Source organism: Bombina bombina, chromosome 10, assembly GCF_027579735.1.
Source record: "Bombina bombina isolate aBomBom1 chromosome 10, aBomBom1.pri, whole genome shotgun sequence".
Lineage (NCBI taxonomy): Eukaryota > Metazoa > Chordata > Amphibia > Anura > Bombinatoridae > Bombina > Bombina bombina.
This window is the reverse complement of record NC_069508.1, coordinates 169,204,715-169,225,993: the sequence shown is the minus strand read 5'-3', so window position 1 is coordinate 169,225,993 and position 21,279 is coordinate 169,204,715.

Sequence of the window (21,279 nt, the reverse complement as noted above, 5' to 3'; positions counted from 1 at the left end):
TATTTATTCTAGATTTATATTTTATAAATTCACCCCTTATTACGGCCTTATGCGCCTCCCACCATGTATTTAAAGAGGTATCTGTAGGGCTATTTATACTAAAATATGCTTCAATGGAGTTTTCAATAGCTTGTTTGATTTGAGTGTCCTTTAATAAATTATCATCTAATCTCCACTGATATGATGTTATTGGTCTATCTGGCCACCCCAGATCCATTGATAACATTGAATGGTCTGACCAAGTGATATTATGAATTTTAGCGTTATTAACTAGTGTATAACTGTTTTGATCGATTAAAAAATAATCAATCCGTGTGTATGATTTTTGGGGTGCTGAGTAAAAAGTAAAATCTCTTGCGGATGGGTGCAAAGTCCTCCAAACGTCTAACAGGGATAAGGATAAGAAGTTAGCTTTAATTGTTTTAATAATATGTTTCGAAATATTACTTCTAGATTTCGAACAATCTACTTTGGGTTCCAGTGGGAGATTGAAATCACCACCTACAATTAGCGTACCTTTTTGTAGATCTAATATTTGATTACATATCTTTTTAAAAAATAGCTTCTGGCCTCTGTTTGGTGCATAAATATTCACTAGAGTGACTGGTCTATTGTATAGTAACCCTACTAAGCAGATAAATCTGCCTTCCTCGTCTTTTTCCTCTTGGATAAGCTGAAAAGGTATATCTTTATGTATCATTATGCATACCCCGTTTCTTTTCCTCTGATTAGTGCTCTGATAGATCTTTGGATAATACCTATTTGTAAAGTTTGGTGTATTATTGCTGGAGAAATGGGATTCTTGAATAAATATGATATCTCCCTTTTCCTTATGGAAGCTATTTAAAGCCAAACTTCTTTTCTGTGGAATGTTAAGTCCTTTTACATTCTGCGTTATTAGACGTATAGATTTTTTAGTCATTGACTTCCGTTACCCGTTGCATTGCATATTGAATACTGATTGTAACCTGAGAAGGGGACGGGAGGGGACACGAGACAGAGGAGAGGGCAGGAGAGGAGAGGAAAAAAAAAAAAAAAATTACCATAAGAGGGACCACAGTACATATAACCAACATTTATTCAACAAAAATTAGGGGAAATAAATCCAAAAAAATATGGAATTCCTCCTATGGCAACCATTTCTCATAAAAGATAAAATTTATAACAAATATGCATTCTATGACCTATGTTTTCTTTTCTTTTCTTTTTCCTTTCCCCTCTTCCCCTTCCTCCTTTGTTTTACTTATACCTACTATTTGTATTACTTTATTAATTCTCCCCTCGCCCCTATTCTATGCCTTATAGGACACACACACAAAAAAAAAAAAAAAAAAACCAACCCCTATGAAAAGGGTGTGACAACCGCAGTAAATTCAACATCACATAGCGAAAAAAAAAAAAAAAAAAAACCTTTAAAAATGGGTGTAACATCTGCAGTGAGCTCAGCTTCTCTTGAAAAAAACAAAAAAAACAAAAAAAAAAAACCCCACCCTTATCAGCTTTTGTATATATCAATCAGTGTGACTTGTGATAAAAACCCTCATAGAACACCATAATATCTCCATGACAATTTTTCCAATATTACTAATCAATTATTCCTTTCAACGTGTTCTTGGCTCCAACATAGTGCCTTTGTGCTTTAAGAAAAAAAAATTAAGTGAAGAGAAAAAAAAAAAAAAAAAAAAACCCTTGTCAGCTTTTATATATGTCAATCTGTGTGACTTGTAATAAAAACCCCTCATAGTACCATATAATATCTCTGTGACATTTTTACTATATTACTAATCATTTATTCCCTTCAACGAGCTCTTGGCTCCAGCATAGTGCCTCTGTGCTTTAAAAAAAAAAAAAAACATTATAATATCAATCTGTGTAATGTGATAACCTCTGTGCAAAAAAAAAAAAAAAAAAAAAAAAAATTTTTTTTCTAAAGAATATGGTATAATAATAATTATATGTCGCCCTATTAAAACCTAAACCGTGTGCCTATATATATAATTATCCCTAACAAATTAATCCTTTTGATTGTCCATACTCCTAATTTATACTAATTCTAGGTTGTGGGGAGATTATATGTTCCTATTTTACATAGGAAATTATTCAGGTATTAATAAAGGGTTAATCTCCTCTTGGGGTACTGTCTTTTCTTGCTGTTTTTTTCCACTAGGAACTTTAGTCCAATGTTGGGCCATTGTCCCATAAGGAGCTGATTTATTTTGTATGGGATTAATTCTCTCCTTCTCTCGACCCTTTGCTATATTGCTTTCCGGGGGGTTAATCCCTAAGGTGTCACAAAAAGTTTTAAGTTCCTCCAACGTATGTAGGGTGGCCGTCTTGCCATTTGCTGTGGCTATTAAAGCAAACGGGAAGCCCCACCTATAGGGGATATTCAGTTGGTTCAGATGTAATGTCAAAACTCTAAGCTCTCTCCTTCTTTGTAATGTCCTTGGGCAAAGGTCTGTAAATATCTGAATTGACTGTCCTTCATATTTAATATTTTGTTGTTTTCTTGCTGCTTGTATTATAGCCTCTTTATCTTTATAATGAGCCATTTTAACAATTACATCTCTGGGGGGATCACCATTTTTTTGCCTAGGTTTTATTGCTCTATGGCATCGCTCTAGGGTCTTATTGTTATATGTTTCATCCCCTGTCAGGGTAGCAAAGAATTGTAACATATATTGCTCCAAGTTTATGTGTGGAATACTCTCAGTGATCCCTCTTACTCTTAAGTTTGACCTCCTCTGCCTGTTTTCCAGGTCTTCCACTTGATTTTGTAAAATTATTAGGGCTTCCCCTTGTTGGTAACATTGTTGGGATAAAGATTCAAAGGAGATAGTAGCTGTTTCTTTTTCTTCTTCTAGTTGGGCCACCCTATTCCCTATCTCCATAATTTCTTTTTTAATCATGGAAAATTCATTCTTTATACATGTTTTGACCTGGGTGATTTCTTCTAAAAGAGTTTGTATGTCCTCTTTGGTAGGTAGTAATTTTAAGTCTGCTTTAGTCACTGGGGATATTTTGGGGTCAGGGGTATTGCCTACTTGTTTGTGAGGTGACATGGTGTCTGAAGATTGACTTAGTAACGAGGAGTCTGCTGATTTAAAGTAGGCATCTACTTTTAATGCTTGGGCTGTATTGCTTTTAGCCCCTTTATCTTGTTTAGTTTGCTTTTTAGATGTCATTTTCAGGTCCGTGACCTTTAACTTTATCTAAAGGGGGCCTTAAATATAGTACCAGCTCTTTATTTTTTAACTTTCCTTTTTAGTCTCCTCCTGATAACTTTATCAAATTTTATTTTTCTTTTACCCCCTTTTGTATCTATTTAGGCCCCCTTATTGAGAAACTGGGATAGTGTGCAGTATTTATGTGATGACAGTCACTGGGCTTTTTCAGTTTTTACCCCTTTCTCCTTCTCCAATTTTCTTCTCTTTTCCTTTTTCCTTATACTCTCCTTCTTACACCTCTTTGAATGCAATCCCAAATATCCCCAAGTTATTACTAAACAAGAAGAACAAAAAAAGGGGAGAAAAAAAAAAATCAGGGCACTACCTTTATGTCCAGTGGTCCTGAGTAGGTTGTTTTGTTACAGAGAGGCTGTTGTGCCTCTTTTCTGCTCAGTGTCCCTCTATTATCCCAGGTCTCTTCCTTTATTCCAATGCAGCTTTTTGCTCTTTAGCACTTTTATTTATGGGAGAAACCAATATTAACAGGCTATAGCCACTTGCATGCTTACAGTAGTCCTCTGTGGTGATCTTTTAGATTGATTGCTGTACTCCGTTCTGTAGCCGGATGATCCACTCTCCTTCCTGCAGCGACTCCTCTGGAACTGAGTACTTGCTGCCCGGGTCAGGTACGTTCTGGCGATACTGATGGCAATTTAGTATCGATATTTGTAATCCTATTGCGGTGTTCAAACAGCTCAGGCTGCTTCAGATTTCTCCGAGAGTCTGCTATAAGCAAGTAAAAAAAAAAAAAAAAATGGGGCTAGTTTACCCCCTGACTTTATCGAGTCCGTTATTGTAAGCTGTTTCCATTACCTGCAGTCTCCTCTGTGCCGTAATTTCTGATGTCTGAGCCAGGTGCGCTTTTCTCCTGATCTAGGATTGCTAGCTACGGCTCCGTGTGCAGTCCCCGCATCTGGTATGTCTCACTCAGGATTTATTAGCGGCTTATCCAAACCTTTACCTGGTTCAGGTTATATTGTAAGTTCACTCCTTTTGCCGCTGTAACTCTGCTGCTCAGAACCGGGCTGTCCTCTCTCGTGTTCCCCCGGTCTTTTCTCTTCCTACGGCAGCGGCGCTTTAGGGGCTATATTCCATACACCGGCATATCCCCAGCTCTGTACTAGGTGTAACTTCCAGTCCCACCTTTAGTTATTAGCTGTTTCTGTTTGCGGCTAGCAAGGGCTGTATTTCCTTCCCGCCTCCAGGTAAAGGAACGCTGTTTGTTAGAGAGTTATCCTTTATTCACTTTAAGTTCCTTTGTTATTACGGCAATTTTAAACTCCAGCATTCCGGAGGGTATATAACCTTTCTTAGGGGTTTAAACGTGTCTCTTACATAGGCATATTTAGCTTTTTGGTTGCCTATAGGAGGTCGGTTAAGCTAGAGCTTCATAGGTGTGCGGCCATTCTCTACCTCGGCCGGCTCCGCCCCCCCACCAAGATTCTTATTATAACAATGGTATATATTAAGTATTCATGTGTTGTTAAATCATTGATCCATATTTGGGCTTTGGATTAATGTCATAAATTGTTCTTGTATAATTCATGTGTGATATTTAATAAAGCGATTCATTTGGAGTTAAGGTTAATTTATAGAAATATTGTGTCCATAATATTAAGGTACCAGACAATTTATTAAATATTTTTATAGCTTGCTTTGTATAGAATATTGTAACAACTAGACATATATAATTGGTCATAATTGATACACTATTTCCTGCATAAATATTTTCAATATGTATATAAAGTTTAAATGGTCAGAAATAAGGATTAATTTAATTTGAGATTAATATTAATGTTCATAATAATGTTATTGTCATAATTTCTAGATATCTCATTAACATTTTGGAATACACTACAGAGATTATATAACATTTCACTGGAGTGTATTGACAAATTCTACCATATCAGAATTGATATTACTGACGATAATTTTATGATCAATGATTAATATTCATAATTCCATTAATCAAATATATTGTTACATATAAATATATAACACGTTGGAGATTACTGCTAACCTAGAATGAAATATATTTCTAACATGTTGGAGGCACTGCTGAGATCTTTACATCTTTATCACATTGATATAATATATTTTGTAGCAAATAGAAATTATTATAAAAAAAATTTAAACAATTTAGCGTTTTTTTTTAAAATTGTATTGGCGATTTAAGTTAATTTAATACTAAGCTAAAATCATAATGTCTATCACTAGAAGTGACTCAAATGAATCTTTGCACAGTATTGAAATATGTCCCCAAAATTTGCCCCTTACCAAGGCAGACTCCCTTAGAATGGACACTATCGGCCACATCAAAAATAGATTTATGATTTTGGGTGATTTTAATGATTATATTGATATGCTTACCATATCAATATAATCAGGAATTATTCAATATTAATCAATGCAAGAATTCTAAAATCGGATTGAGATAATACTCAAATCTTGGCCGCTTGTAATATGTATTAGTGATGAGATGTCCACTCACCTTATAGAAAAGGAATTGCAATTACAGCACCTAGGAAATGAAATTGTTACACTTAAACAAGACATGGCCCGCCTTAGATAAACATAACCAAAAATGACACTAAATCACTAAAATAAAAAGCTTAAATGAGCAACTCAGCAATAATAAGCCATTAGTGAGAAAAATAATGAAAATAATACAGAAATCATGAAATCCTTAAAAAATTTGTGAGAGGTGAAATACAAGGTATGAGAAGAATTTAAACAAAGGACCCCGATTGGCTCAGAAGTAAACTTCCCAAATAGGCAGTCACCTCATATTTTAAATTCAGGGAATTTCTATACTTCAAAGGAAGAGGGCAGTTATTATAGTGAGCTAGAGGGTGGAGCCAGCTACCTAGATAGCACATATAATACTTATACACATAAGGGATCGCCCCATAGCAAAAATAGGGCAGCCCTATTGATAAGGTCCCTAGGAGAACCAAGATGTACCTAATAAAGTGTATGACACCCATAAGATAATTAAATTCTTAAACAGTGTAGTACCTGTATTCTCAAAATGGGGGACCACTTCTATAATCGATCACTTAGAGGCTTATGAAAGTTCTTTGTCTATACTAAATGTACATAGTGAGCAGTCTAAAATTGAGAGTATAAAATTATACTCCATTGATCAGTCTGGTGAACAGGGGGTTAAAAAAGAACTGAGGCCCAACCTTAAAATTATGGCAGAAACTAGGGTGTCACCCATTTTTAATCCAAAAAGAAAATTAATGCTGAAGTGGCCAGAGGAAACCGGCCTTCACCACAAAGTTTTGAGTCTGCCCCTACCCCACCAAGGGCTGAGGCACAGATTCTGCAAGCTGATAGGAGTGAATATGCTCAAAATGGGGGGCAAACCAAAATAAATAGATATCCCCAAAGAGATGAATACCCACAAGGTAATAGGTATCTCCATAGAAGTAGATACCATAAATGGCACAGATTCTCTCAGGATAACCAGACACCCCAATTAAAAAGTGCACCCCAGGATATTAACACAAGAAATATTGAACCCCAAAGACTGCCACATCAAGATAGACAAAATATCTATGATTCTGAGGGATACCAAGGATCCAGGAATCACTACCTTGGGGCATCAAAAAAATCGGTCCATGGGTAGAAATAGCTTGTATAATCAAGTCAGTCAACTAGGTACCCAACTGGCAAATTATCTGAACAGTTTCCTAATATGAGTAAAGCTCTGATGGCTCAGCAACCTGATAATACTTTTTTAGGAGTCCCGCCAGTGGCCAACAGTGCGCCACAGACACAAGCATAAACACTCAGATATTATCTTGGGGAAGAGAAATACCAAAGGGGATAATGAATGTTAATAATGATACTAATCAAATTCTCTCCCTACAGCCCAGCAACAGAAAGCCTATCTATGATGATAGGTGTCCCCAGTCTGGAAGTACTAATAAATCTTCTAACAGAAAACCTGTTATCCCTATTACAGAGGAGACAGTGGGTAAGGATTATGCCGTGTTAGGTAATGTGGTTGATTCAGGTAATTCATGGCGAAGCTCACAAATGTTTAAACATGCTAATTTTATGTGTGAAATGCTAGAAACTGAGGGGAGATATTATGTATTAGCTGAGCTCCAGGATTCAGTTACCAACAGTTACCAACCCTATCATGGGATTAATTGATACTGGATCTCAGGAAACTATTTTATCCCACAGGTACTACACACAGCTAAATGAACTAACGCCACACAAGCCTAAACTCAGGGAATTTGATGGTTCATTAATAGGTGTTGGGGGTGACTCTCTTAAAGTCTGGGGCACTGCATGGTTAAAGCTAAAACTGGGAAACAGGGTAATAAGACACCCTGTCATTATAGTGGATCTGCCAAATGATTGTTTAATAATTGATATTGACCTTCTTAAGCAATTAAGTACTGTAATTGATTGCATAAATAATATTATTTGGTCACAAGTTAAAAGACCTATTAATTATGAGCGGTCCAACATACATCACAACAGACATAACTGTCATGTGGTGGAAGAGAAGCCAGATGCTGTTGAAATTCATTTAAAAAATAGCTCTGTACCTGAAATAACTGTCCTACAAATACATGTTCAGACTCCCCTAGTGGCTTTGATGGTCATACCATAACATTTTTGCTTGGGAAAATAGCCAATATTTCCTTAGACAGTGATGTATTAACCATATCTCTCCACCAAGGTGATCCTAAATTCCCTAAAGGGGGCGATCACTCTCAATTCCTTGCAGAAAGTGAGAGAATTAATGATGATTTATTCATCCATATGCAAGTGCATGACCTGGAAAAAAATAACGGCTAGATTTAGAGTTTGGCGTTAGCCTTCAAAACCAGCGTTAGAGGCTCCTAACACTGGTTTTGGGCTACCGCTGGTATTTAGAGTCAGTCAGAAAAGGGTCTAACGCTCACTTTGCAGCCGCGATTTTTCCATACCGCAGATCCCCCTATGCCATTTGCGTATCCTATCTTTTCAATGGGATCTTTCTAACGCTGGTATTTAGAGTCGAGGCTGAAGTGAGCGTTAGAAATCTAACGACAAAACTCCAGCCGCAGAAAAAAGTCAGCAGTTAAGAGCTTTCTGGGCTAACGCCGGTTTATAAAGCTCTTAACTACTGTGCTCTAAAGTACACTAACACCCATAAACTACCTATGTACCCCTAAACCGAGGCCCCCCACATCGCCGCCACTCTATTAAAAAAATGTAACCCCTAATCTGCCGCACACCGCCGCCACCTACGTTATCCCTATGTACCCCTAATCTGCTGCCCCTAACACCGCCGACCCCTATATTATATTTATTAACCCCTAATCTGCCGCCCCAACGTCGCCTCCACCTACCTACAATTATTAACCCCTAATCTGCCGACCGGACCTCACCGCCACTATAATAAATGTATTAACCCCTAATCCGCCTCACTCCCGCCTCAATAACCCTATGATAAATAGTATTAACCCCTAATCTGCCCTCCCTAACATCGCCGACACCTAACTTCAAGTATTAACCCCTAATCTGCCGACCGGACCTCACCGCTACTCTAATAAAATTTTTTAACCCCTAAAGCTAATTCTAACCCTAACACCCCCCTAAATTAAATATAATTTAAATCTAACAAAATAAATTAACTCTTATTAAATAAATTATTCCTATTTAAAGCTAAATACTTACCTGTAAAATAAACCCTAATATAGCTACAATATAAATTATAATTATATTGTAGCTATTTTAGGATTAATATTTATTTTACAGGCAACTTTGTAATTATTTTAACCAGGTACAATAGCTATTAAATAGTTAATAACTATTTAATAGCTACCTAGTTAAAATAATTACAAAATTACCTGTAAAATAAATCCTAACCTAAGTTACAATTAAACCTAACACTACACTATCAATAAATTAATTAAATAAAATACCTACAATTATCTATAATTAAACCTAACACTACACTATCAATAAATTAATTAAATACAATACCTACAAATAAATACAATTAAATAAACTAACTAAAGTACAAAAAATAAAAAAGAACTAAGTAACAAAAATAAAAAAATATTTACAAACATTAGAAAAATCTTACAACAATTTTAAACTAATTACACCTACTCTAAGCCCCCTAAAAAAATAACAAATCCCCTCAAAATAAAAAAATGCCCTACCCTATTCTAAAATTAAAATAGGAAAGCTCTTTTACCTTACCAGCCCTTAAAAGTGCCCTTTGCGGGGCATGCCCCAAAGAATTCAGCTCTTTTGCCGTTAAAAAAAAACATACAATACCCCCCCAACATTACAACCCACCACCCACATACCCCTAATCTAACCCAAACCCCCCTTAAATAAACCTAACACTAAGTCCCTGAAGATCTCCCTACCTTGTCTTCACCACACCGGGTCCCGATCGGTCCAGAAGAGCCTCCGAAGTCTTCATCCAAGCCCAAGCGGGGGCTGAAGAGTGACGTCCATCCGCCGGCTGAAGTCTTGATCCAAGCGGCGGCTAAAGAATTCCATCTTCGGGCAGAAGTCTTCATCCTATCCGGGCAGAAGAGTAGATCCGGACCGGCAAACATCTTCATCCAAGCCGCATCTTCTATGTTCTTCCATCCGATGACGATCGGCTCCATCTTGAAGACCTCCGGCGCGGATCCATCCTCTTCTTCCGACGACTAGATGACGAATGAAGGTTCCTTTAAGGGACGTCATCCAAGATGGTGTCCCTCGAATTTCGATTGGCTGATAGGATTTTATCAGCCAATCGGAATTAAGGTAGGAAAATTCTTATTGGCTGATGGAATCAGCCAATCAGATTCAAGTTCAATCCGATTGGCTGATCCGATCAGCCAATCAGATTGAGCTCGCATTCTATTGGCTGATCGGAACAGCCAATAGAATGCAAGCTCAATCTGATTGGCTGATTGGATCAGCCAATCGGATTGAACTTTAATCTGATTGGCTGATTCCATAAAAGCGCTAATTTGCATCCCCCAGAGAATGCAAAATATGGGTATAACAATGACCCGTACTCCTATGGTAAATATTGGAACTATTCCAATACATGTTATTGTGCATAAAATGACCCCACAGGATATCACCTTATCCAAGGGAACTACCATAGAATATGCTCTAGAATCCAGTTTTTATACTCTCTGATTCCAGAATAATGTAATTGGGCTAATACCTGAAAGGTACTTAACTAAAGAACAGTTAATAAAACAATACTTTGCATCCATGCCAGATTGATTATTTACAGTTTAATCTATTTACCCTTTCAGCTCAGAGGAAGGCATCTGTAAAATTGAAGAAGCCTCCCTGGTATTTGATCAGCCGATCGGAGAACAAGAATACCCCAATACACAGAGTCATGGGGGTAATGTAAATTATAATCAAGGGGACCTCACATCTAGGCTTGAAGGAGCCTATGAGATAGGACAGCCTGAAATCTTTCTAGGTTTTCAGCAAATATTTGAAGAGCAAAGCTCCTTAGCTAATGGCTGTTCCAGTGATGATGACAGCTACGAGAACTCCTGATGGAGTACAAGGATATTTTTGCTAGGGATTCGTATAACTGTGGGACTACAGACTTACATGTTGCAAGAATCCAAATGGATCCCAATGCACAACCTGTATTTGTTAAACAATACAGACTTCCTTTGGCCTCATATGATTCACTTGCATAAATCATAAGAAACTTGGAATAAAGGGATATCATCAGACAGGTACATAGCTCTTATAATAATCCTATTCTAGGTATTCCTAAACCCGATGGACAATGGCGTTTCTGTGCTGATTTAGGACAGCTAAACAAATGAGTATACATGTCTGGCTGGCCTGTGCCATACATTGACCAGTGCCTAGCGCAGATGCAGGTATCTAAGAAATTCACTGCCCTTGATTGTGCGCAGGGAAATTTAACCATAAAGGTACATGAGAAAGACCAGTAATAGATTGCCTTTTAATTCTGGCTCCCATTTGGATACATACAGTAAATTCAGGACATTAATTTGCTGTATTCATGCATAAGTATATGCCTGATGCACTGGAAAAGGGGTTGTTATCCTATGTTGAATGTGTTAATGAAAAGCGCAGACTTTGAAAAACACATCACAGAACTTAAACGTGTCCTCAGCCAACTTAAAAGGGCAGGTGTCAAATTATCCCTACAAAAAGCCCAATGGTGCCGTACTTATGTCAATTTCTTGGGACATGAGGTTACTTCTGAAGGGTTAAATTCCCAGAAAAAAAGGTTGAAGCCATAAAAAATTCCAATAACCCAATTAGCTTAAAGGAATTGAAATCATTCCTGGGTATGACAAATTATTCTCACAAATTTATTGATAATTATACAGAATAACGAAACCACTGCTACATCTTCTAAAGAAGTATGTGATATGGCACTGGAGTGAGGCTCAAGACACAGCCATATGAGAGCTGAAGAGGAAACTCACTTAAGCCCCTTGCTTAGCTTACCCTGAAGGTGGCAAACCTTTATTCTTAGAAACAGGTTACACAAATATAAGCACAAGTGTTTTTTTATATCAAAAACATGATAGTTTAAGCCAAGTTATTGCTTATGCGAGCAAAACTTTATCCCCAGTAGAAATAAAATTTAGTGATTGTGAAAATCCCCTCTTATCTACTGTATGGGCTCTACAAAATTTCCGCAGCTATATACAGGGTGAAAAAATTATTATAAAAACTTCCCACCAGCCTTTGCTATATTTGTAAAGTGAGAGAATAAGAGATGGGAACCTGTGCAATAGCAGCATAACAGCTTGGACTCTTTTCTTACAAGGGTGGCCTTTAGAAATTCGCTATAAGCAAAACAAAAAGAATCCAGTCGCACAGGGGCTTGCTGAGCTGCTAAAGATCATGGAGAAGATTTAATAGAAGATGATTTCCTGAAGGAACAATTGCTTTCCCCATATAAAATATACAATGAGGACCACTGTCAAACATTACCTTGGGTATATGTTGGTGGTTATTCTTACCATGCCACTATTGATAATGAACACAGATTAGTCGCTGGCATTGGTATAGCTTGGGCAAATGGATTCCCAAATATTTCTGTAGGATTCAACATTGGACCAAGATCTAGTCAAGTAGCAGAACCGGCAGCTATTTTAAAAAACATTGAAATAGCTATTGAACAAGGTATTCATTACTGACTCAAATTATGTGTGTAACAGTTTTGTTGAATACCTGCTAACTTGGAAGAGAAATGGCATGCAGAAAACCAACAACAAACCAGTCAAACATGGTAAGTTGTTCTGCAAAATTGATAAATTATTGGTTTCCAATGGGTTCACCATACACTGGAATTCAAGGTCCTGATAAGGTAGGCAATTATCTTGCAGATTGATTAGCCAAACAAGGAGCCATAACTGGAGAGCTCCTCAATATTGACCATTTAATCGGTGCAATTCATGTGGAAGTCATTACCAGAAAACCAGGCTAAACAACAGAATGAGCCTAACCTGGTACAATGGAGTCAGATTTCTCCTAGTGAGGACCTGATCACTAGTCAAAGAGAAGACCTCTGAAAAAAAAAAACATTTCAAAAGATGACTGTATTGGTAAGGAAGATCTTAAAATCTTAATGAGGTCCAAATCACAATTCAAATTACAGGATGGTTTGTTAATTAGAGCCTCCAAGACAGGTATCCAACAATGGGTGGTACCTACCCAGTTCAGAGATCTCATGCTTCAACACGACCATGATGCTCTCACATCTGGTCATTGTGGTGCCAAATTAACATATGAAATATTGTGTGACTATGACTTTTGGCCATATATGTTGAAGGATGTTCAAGCCTACTGTCAAGGTTGTTTAATGTGTCCCAAGTTCAAACCCACTGCCCCAACACATAGAGCGCCATTGCAGAAAAGGGGAATGGCAATGCCATGGTCAGATATACAAATTGATTTTATTGGTCCAGTAACTAGGTTATCATGAGTTAACAGATACATGTTGACAGTAACATGTCTGTTCACTAAATGTTTAGAGTGCATCAGTGCACCCAACAATAGTGCTGAAACATGTGCAGCATTGCTCATCAACCACGTGTTTTCCAGATTTGGTTTACCCCAGCGAATTGAATCCAATCAGGGGACCCACTTCACTAGCGAAGTGATGACAAAAATGTGGAAAATACTAGGGGTTAAAAGAAGCTCGATTTTGCATATAGAACTGCCTCTAGTGGTGATGTAGAGCGTTACAACCAGTCCATTGTGAAAACCCTCATAAAGTTTGGGAGTGAAACAGGTAAGGACTGGGATGTAATTTTACCTCTAGTCCTAATGACATTAAAGGACCAGTCAACACAGTAGATTTGCATAATCAACAAATGCAAAATAACAAGACAATGCAATGGCACTTAATCTGAACTTCAAATGAGTAGTAGATTTTTTTCTGACAATTTTAAAAGTTATGTCATTTTCCACTCCCCCTGTACCATGTGACATCCATCACCCAATCACAAATGCATACACGTACCATGTGACAGCCATCAGCCATTCACAAATGCATACACACTTATTCTTGCACATGCTCAATGGGAGCTGGTGACTCAAAAAGTTTAAATATAAAAAGACTGTGCACATTTAGTTAATGGAAGTATATTGGAAAGTTGTTTAAAATGGCATGCTCTGTCTGAATAATGAAAGTTTAATTTTGATTGAGTGTCCCTTTAAGAGCAACTCCAAGTAGTGCTACTAAGATGTCACCTTTTGAATTGATGACTGGTAGAAGAATGCTTCTACCTCAACATTTACTGTACCATACATCAGACCAGAACTTAATAAATGCTGCTACTACACATCAATATGTGGAAAACGTAAGGAAACATCTGCAATATGGTTTTGCATTTGCTCAAAGGAACATAGAGAAGACCGCAACTGATGCTAAAACTTATTATGATCTCAAAACTTCCAAAAAGGAATAGGAAATTAATGATAAAGTTTATCTTTATAACTTTGGAAGAGATCAGGTTAAGGAGAAGTTTCTTCCATTATGAAAGTGTCCTTTTATCATTACTGACAAAATATCTCCAGTTGCTAATAAAATTAGGATCCCTAAAAATGATACTTTTACGGATAGGGCTCAGGTAGTATATATATTTCTCAGATATATAAATAATCAGTGAACCCTTAAATAAGAATGTATGCAAACTATGCAATAGATAAAAAAGACAAAAATAACTTCAATCCCTTAAACAACGCCAAAATTCATATTAAGTATAAAGATAAAATAACTGAAATGACTAAGTAGTGCAAATAGTGCAAATATTTAATGAATTTCATATAATAAAATAAAACTAAGAAACAATCTGATAATAGTGATAAATAATTCAAAATTGATATGACAGAAATACAAGATGTGGCCACATCGCTAAAAATCCACTATTCTAAAAATTAAATCCTAAAAATACAAATATAAATATAAAAGAGCATACTCTATATGAGCTAAATAAATAAAATCAATGTTAGTTACTGGGAACGTCTATATAAAGATATCAGAATATAATCCATTCAATAAATATTGCTTTTTGAAAGAATGTGCATAAATTGAGCAAAGAATGGCACAATTCAGTTGACAAAACAATTGCTTATGTATGTATATATGTATGTTAATCGTTATCCACCACTGATAATTTGTCAGTCTTTTTAGTATCACTTGTAGAAAAGGCAAAGATGTATCCTTTTAGGGTGTTTGCAACCACTATCTCTGTACTGACCGGTCAGTTCGTTTATCAAATCTCTTACCGGACCTCTTGACAGATATATCTACATCTATGACAGACTTGTATGCTGCGATCTTACCATGCTGAGTTCTCCATAACTCCTAGGCGTGTGTACAGCATCTTCACTGCCAGCGTGCATGTCTCTGGTCACCTGACCTGATCCGCAAATTGGGAAGTCGGTAAGGCGCTCCATATTCAAACCATGGAAGTGTAGTGATGAATTTACTTGTTCAGCACCCAAACAGTTTGCGGTTCTTTGTCCTCCTGGATAACAAGTCCCTCTGCCTTACCGACTTCCCAATTGGCGGATCAGGTCAGGTGACCAGAGACATACACGCTGGCAGTGAAGACGCTGTACACACACCTAGGAGTTACGGAGAACACAGCGTGGTAAGATCGCAGCATACGAGTATGTCATAGATGTAGATATATCCGTCAAGAGGTCCGGTAAGAGATTTGATAAAAGAACTGACCAGTCAGTACAGAGACTTTGGTTCTCATAGCACTTTCTGAGAACTTTAAAAGCATTTGTATACAAGCTTTAACAGGAAATTGGAAAATATTTATTCTTTGCCTTTACCAATAATGGTTGCAAACACCCTAAAAGGATACATCTTTGCCTTTTCTACAAGTGATCCTAAAAAGACTGACAAATTATCAGTGGTGGAAAACGATTAACATACATATGCAATTGTTTTGTCAACTGAATTGTGCCATTCTTTGCTCAATTTATGCACATTCTTTCAAAAAACATATTTATTGAATGGATTATACTCTGATACCTTTATATAGACATTCCTAGTAACTAACATTGATTTTATTTATTTAGAGTACACCCTTTTATATTTATATTTGTATTTTTAGGATTGAATTTTTAGAATAGAGATTTTTTAGCGATGTGGCCACATCTTGATTTCTGACATATCAATTTTGAATTATTTAGCACTATTATCAGATTGTTTCTTAGTTTTATTTTATTTTTATATGTAATTTATTAAATATTTGCACTATTTGCACTACTTAGTCATTTCAGTTACTTTATCTTTATACTTAATATGAATTTTGGCATTGTTTAAGGGATTGAAGTTATTTTTGTCTTTTTTATCTATTGCATAGTTTGCATACATTCTTATTTAAGGGTTCACTGATTATTTATATATCTGAGAAATATATATACTACCTGAGCTCTGCCCAGAGTGCCACTCTATTTCCTTCTTTTTCACACACATAATCTTTAACTGCGTGAGGGAGATCACAGTATACTTTTTAGAGTTGGCTTTGAGCTTATAGGTGTTGGTCCAGACTTACCAACTCCATTTTTCTATACTTTTATGGATAAATGGGTCCATATTAATCAGTTGCAAACATGCCATCCTAGGTCCCAACTCCAAGTCATAGAGGAAGAATGAAAGGTAATTTCTCCAAACACACTAATGAAGTGTTGTAGTTTAATAGATGAATAAGATGTCTAGCTAACAAGCATAAATATGAGAATTGAAAAATAATGGACTCTCTTTGTCATAAGACTGTCTATGATACATACTGTCAGTACACTCACCGATTACCACTGGATTTCAGTCAATTCCAAAACATGTGTCCCACATATTTTAAAATTAAAAGGGGGATTTATGGCAGGGTATTGCTGAGTGATAATAGAATATATATATATATATATATATATATATATATATATATTTTGTCATACTCTGCAAGGGAGCAGGTTCAGGAGTAAGGAGCTGTTGTGCAGAGGTGTCAGGTTTTGGGGTTAATGTTGTGTTTTGTCTGTGTGAGTCTTTCCTTTTAGGCATAATTAAACAGGTACAAGGTTTTAGGAAATAAAGGAGATGGTTTTATTTACAGGATAAAGCAATGTAGATCTATGCAATTAGATAAGACAAAGTCTATAGGCTGTAGTATAAGGCAGGAATACAGTTCTTTGTAATAACAGGCAGGAATGCAGCGTTTTGTAATAACAAACAGGATATTTGCATATGCTGTTGACTGGAATGCAGTAGACTGGACACAGTTATAACAAACTCGAAACTTGCATAAACTGCAAACTGGTACTTTAAGGAGACTTGCATAAACTGCAAACCGGTACTTTGTAGAAACAAACAGGAATCTTGCATAAACTGCAAATTGGAACTTTGTAGATACAAACAGGATATTTGCATATGCTGTAGACTGGAATGCAGTAGACTGGACACAGTTATAACAAACTGGAAACTTGCATAAACTGCAAACTGGTACTTTAAGGAGACTTGCATAAACTGCAAACTGGTACTTTGTAGAAACAAACAGGAATCTTGCATAAACTGCAAATTGGAACTTTGTAGATACAAACAGGATATTTGCATAGACTGCAATTGGAACTTTGTAGTATAAGGCAGGAATACAGTTCTTTGTAATAACAGGCATGAAAGCAGAGCTTTGTAATAACATGCAGGATACTTGCATATGCTGTAGAACTGGAACTGTGTAATCAGGCAGGAAAGCAGAGCTTGTTTAACAGACAGGATACTTGCATATGCTGAAGACTGGAAATCAACAGCAACTTAGTAGCAATTCTCTGAAGTTGAATTTTCTTAGTTGGAGCAATACCTGAGTCAGTCTTTAGTAGATAGAGTTTTAGGCAAGATCAATTGCCAGGAAATCAGTCCCAAAATGAAACACAGTGCCAAGGGATTATCCAGAAGAGTAGTCAGTAATTGTAGCAGAAATCAGGAACCAGGAAGTCCAACAAATCTGTATTTCACACAGGATACAGGAGCAGAGAGTCTTTCAGAGTATCACTCTTAATGTGAAAGCACACAATTGCAAACAAACCTCCCAGATAAAGCTGGCTGCTGATTAAATTATTTCTTTCAGCTGGCAAGCAGGTGGAGCCAGAGAGCCAAAGTTGCAGCAAACAGAAAAACACAATATTCCTTTCCTGTGATCAAACCATCTGGTGGCACAGTGGTAAAACAACAGGCTGGGAAATAACAGCTGCAGAAATAGAGATAGGTCCCAGGTTCAATTCCAGGCTGTATCCTGACATATATATCCACATATATACTTTATGATAAGATAAAATAATTTATATATTAAACTTGGACATGCTCTGACCATTGCTAGATACATTCATTTGTATTGCAAGTCTGATGTCAACAATTGGGTGACACTATCCCCCTCGCTGCTGAAGACATCTAAGAGTTCAAAAGAGAACATTTATCTCAAATTGTGAGTGATAATGTCACTTCAAATAAACTTTTGACCACTGTCAGAAGACCTGGTAATAAAGTTAGTTCATCACAGACCCCTGGGGTGATGGTGATACAATTCTGTACTTTAGTTGAGAAACACAAGCAGAATCTTCAGGATATAGTAATTAGCATGGGCATATTAATTAATCACTGGGTCTCTGTGAGCCGTCTCAATATACAAATTCCAGACGTTACATCTCTATGGAAAATAGCAGGAGAAGGCATAGAAAGTATTTTTAAACCTGTGTATTTTGAAAGCATATAAGATTAAAACTTTAAAACTTTAATATATGATTTGTATAATTATCAGATCTATTTAAAATACTCAGATTATATAAATAATATATATATTAGTCTGAGAGAAAGGCCTAATATCCTATATTAAATAAGTGTCTGATAATTAAACAAACAATTGTATTGGTGAATTTAAAATGTTTGACGGTATGTCAAAATAAACAGCATTTGCTTTATTCCAGAATCTGATCGCAATGAGATTTGGAAATTAATATATCTGCAATAAGTTGTCCAATGAGTTATATCATATCTGTGTTTTCTTGCATTCAAAACAACATTATCAAGAGATGTACTAAATATGGAGTATATTTCTATTAATAGGAAATGAGAATCCAATAAATATATCTGTATAATTAGTTACTACAGAGATCACTTCCAATTACTTATATGATATAAGATGGTGACTGAGAAATGCAATATATATATATATATATATATATATATATATATATATATATATATATCAGTATATTAAATGAACTGATATATTAACTAATATCATACTGAAAGTATTAAATTAAAATCCTTTTAAATCCCCTCATAAAAATTTGACTTTTGAATACATCTCTTAATATATTATAAGTAGGACATACACTAAGGATAATACATACTATAAAATTGATAATTATGCCATGTTTGGTCTTAAAATGTGCATCCTCAGTAGTATTAAATAGTCCTATATATGTTGACCAGATAGTTTATTAATACTAGGAAATAATAAGTATATTGAGTATACATTTATGAAAATCTATATTGTTCTGTACTTTTATTTTGCTTATGAAGCTGCATTCCGTTGCCTGTTGTCCCTCTAGTTTTCAATGCGAGAAGTGCAACCAAAGGGTATTTTAAATTGTCAGGGGAGTTAAAATTACCATATGCATTTCCAAGGGCCAATGAGAGATAAGCTCCGACTAAGGGGCCTAGTTATCAAGCCGTCAACCTCAAATACGCTGGAATTCCGCAGCGTATTTGTGGTGAGGCTGATTCGCCTTAGTTATCAAAGGCTAGAGACCGGCAAAAGTAGAATTTTGTGACGTAAACTTCGTTCCGCCGGATTCAGTCTGACACAGATTGATTCTTACGTCACTCCAGATGTTCCGCACACAAGTTCGGCACAATCTGACTACTTTTGCTAGTTATCAAAAAACTAGCAGGTACGCTCGGCACTTTTCCGGCCCAGCGTACCTGGTTTTCAAACCACCACCCTGGAGGTGGCGGATCCCATAGGAATCAATGGGAGTCTGACCATAGCGAAAGTACAAGTTCGCTGCTGCCAGACATCCCATTGATTCCTATGGGAACTGTCTACACCTAACACCCTAACATGTACCCCGAGTCTAAACACCTCTAATCTGCCCCCCCTACACCGCCGCAACTAAATAAAGTTATTACCCCCTAAACCGCTGCTCCCGGAGCCCACCGCAAGCTACTCTATACATATTAACCCCTAAACCTAGGTCTAACACCCCCCTAACTTAAATATTAATTAAATAAATCTAAATAATATTTCTATTATGAACTAAATTAATCCTATTTAAAACTAAATACTTACCTGTAAAATAAACCCTAAGATAGATACAATATAAATAATAATATAAATAATAATTATATTGTAGCTATCTTAGGATTTATTTTTATTTTACAGGCATCTTTCAATTTATTTTAACTAGGTACAATAGCTGTTAAATAGTTATTAACTATTTAATAGCTACCTACCTAGTTAAAATATTTACCTGTAAAATAAAAACTAACCTAAGTTACAATTACACCTAACACTACACTATACTTTAATAAATTATTCCTATTTAAAACTAAATACTTACCTGTAAAATAAACCCTAAGATAGCTACAATGTAATTAATAATTACATTGTAGCTATTTTAGGAATTATATTTATTTTACAGGTAACTTTGTATTTATTTTAGCTAGTTAGAATAGTTATTAAATAGTTATTAACTATTTAATAACTACCTAGCTAAAATAAATACAAAATCACCTGTAAAATAAATCCTAACCTAAGTTACAATTAAACCTAACACTACACTATCATTAAATAAATTAAATAAATTACCTACAAATAACTACAATTAAATACAATTACATAAACTAACTAAAGTACAAAAAATAAAAAAAGCTAAGTTACAAAAAATAAAAAAATAGGTTACAAACATTTTAAAAATATTACAACAATTTTAAGCTACTTACACCTAATCTAAGCCCCCTAATAAAATAACAAACCCCCCCAAAATAAAAAAATGCCCTACCCTATTCTAAATTAAAAAAGTACAAAGCTCTTTTACCTTACCTAGCTAAAATAAATACAAAATCACCTGTAAAATAAATCCTAACCTAAATTACAATTAAACCTAACACTACACTATCATTAAGTAAATTAAATAAATTACCTACAAATAACTACAATTAAATACAATTACATAAACTAACTAAAGTACAAAAAATAAAAAAAGCTAAGTTACAAAAAATAAAAAAATAGGTTACAAACATTTTAAAAATATTACAACAATTTTAAGCTACTTACACCTAATCTAAGCCCCCTAATAAAATAACAAACCCCCCCAAAATAAAAAAATGCCCTACCCTATTCTAAATTAAAAAAGTACAAAGCTCTTTTACCTTACCAGCCCTTAAAAGGACCATTTGTGGGGCATGCCCCAAAGAATTCAGCTCTTTTGCCTGTAAAAGAAAAATACAACCCCCCAACATTAAAACCCACCACCCACATACCCCTAATCTAAC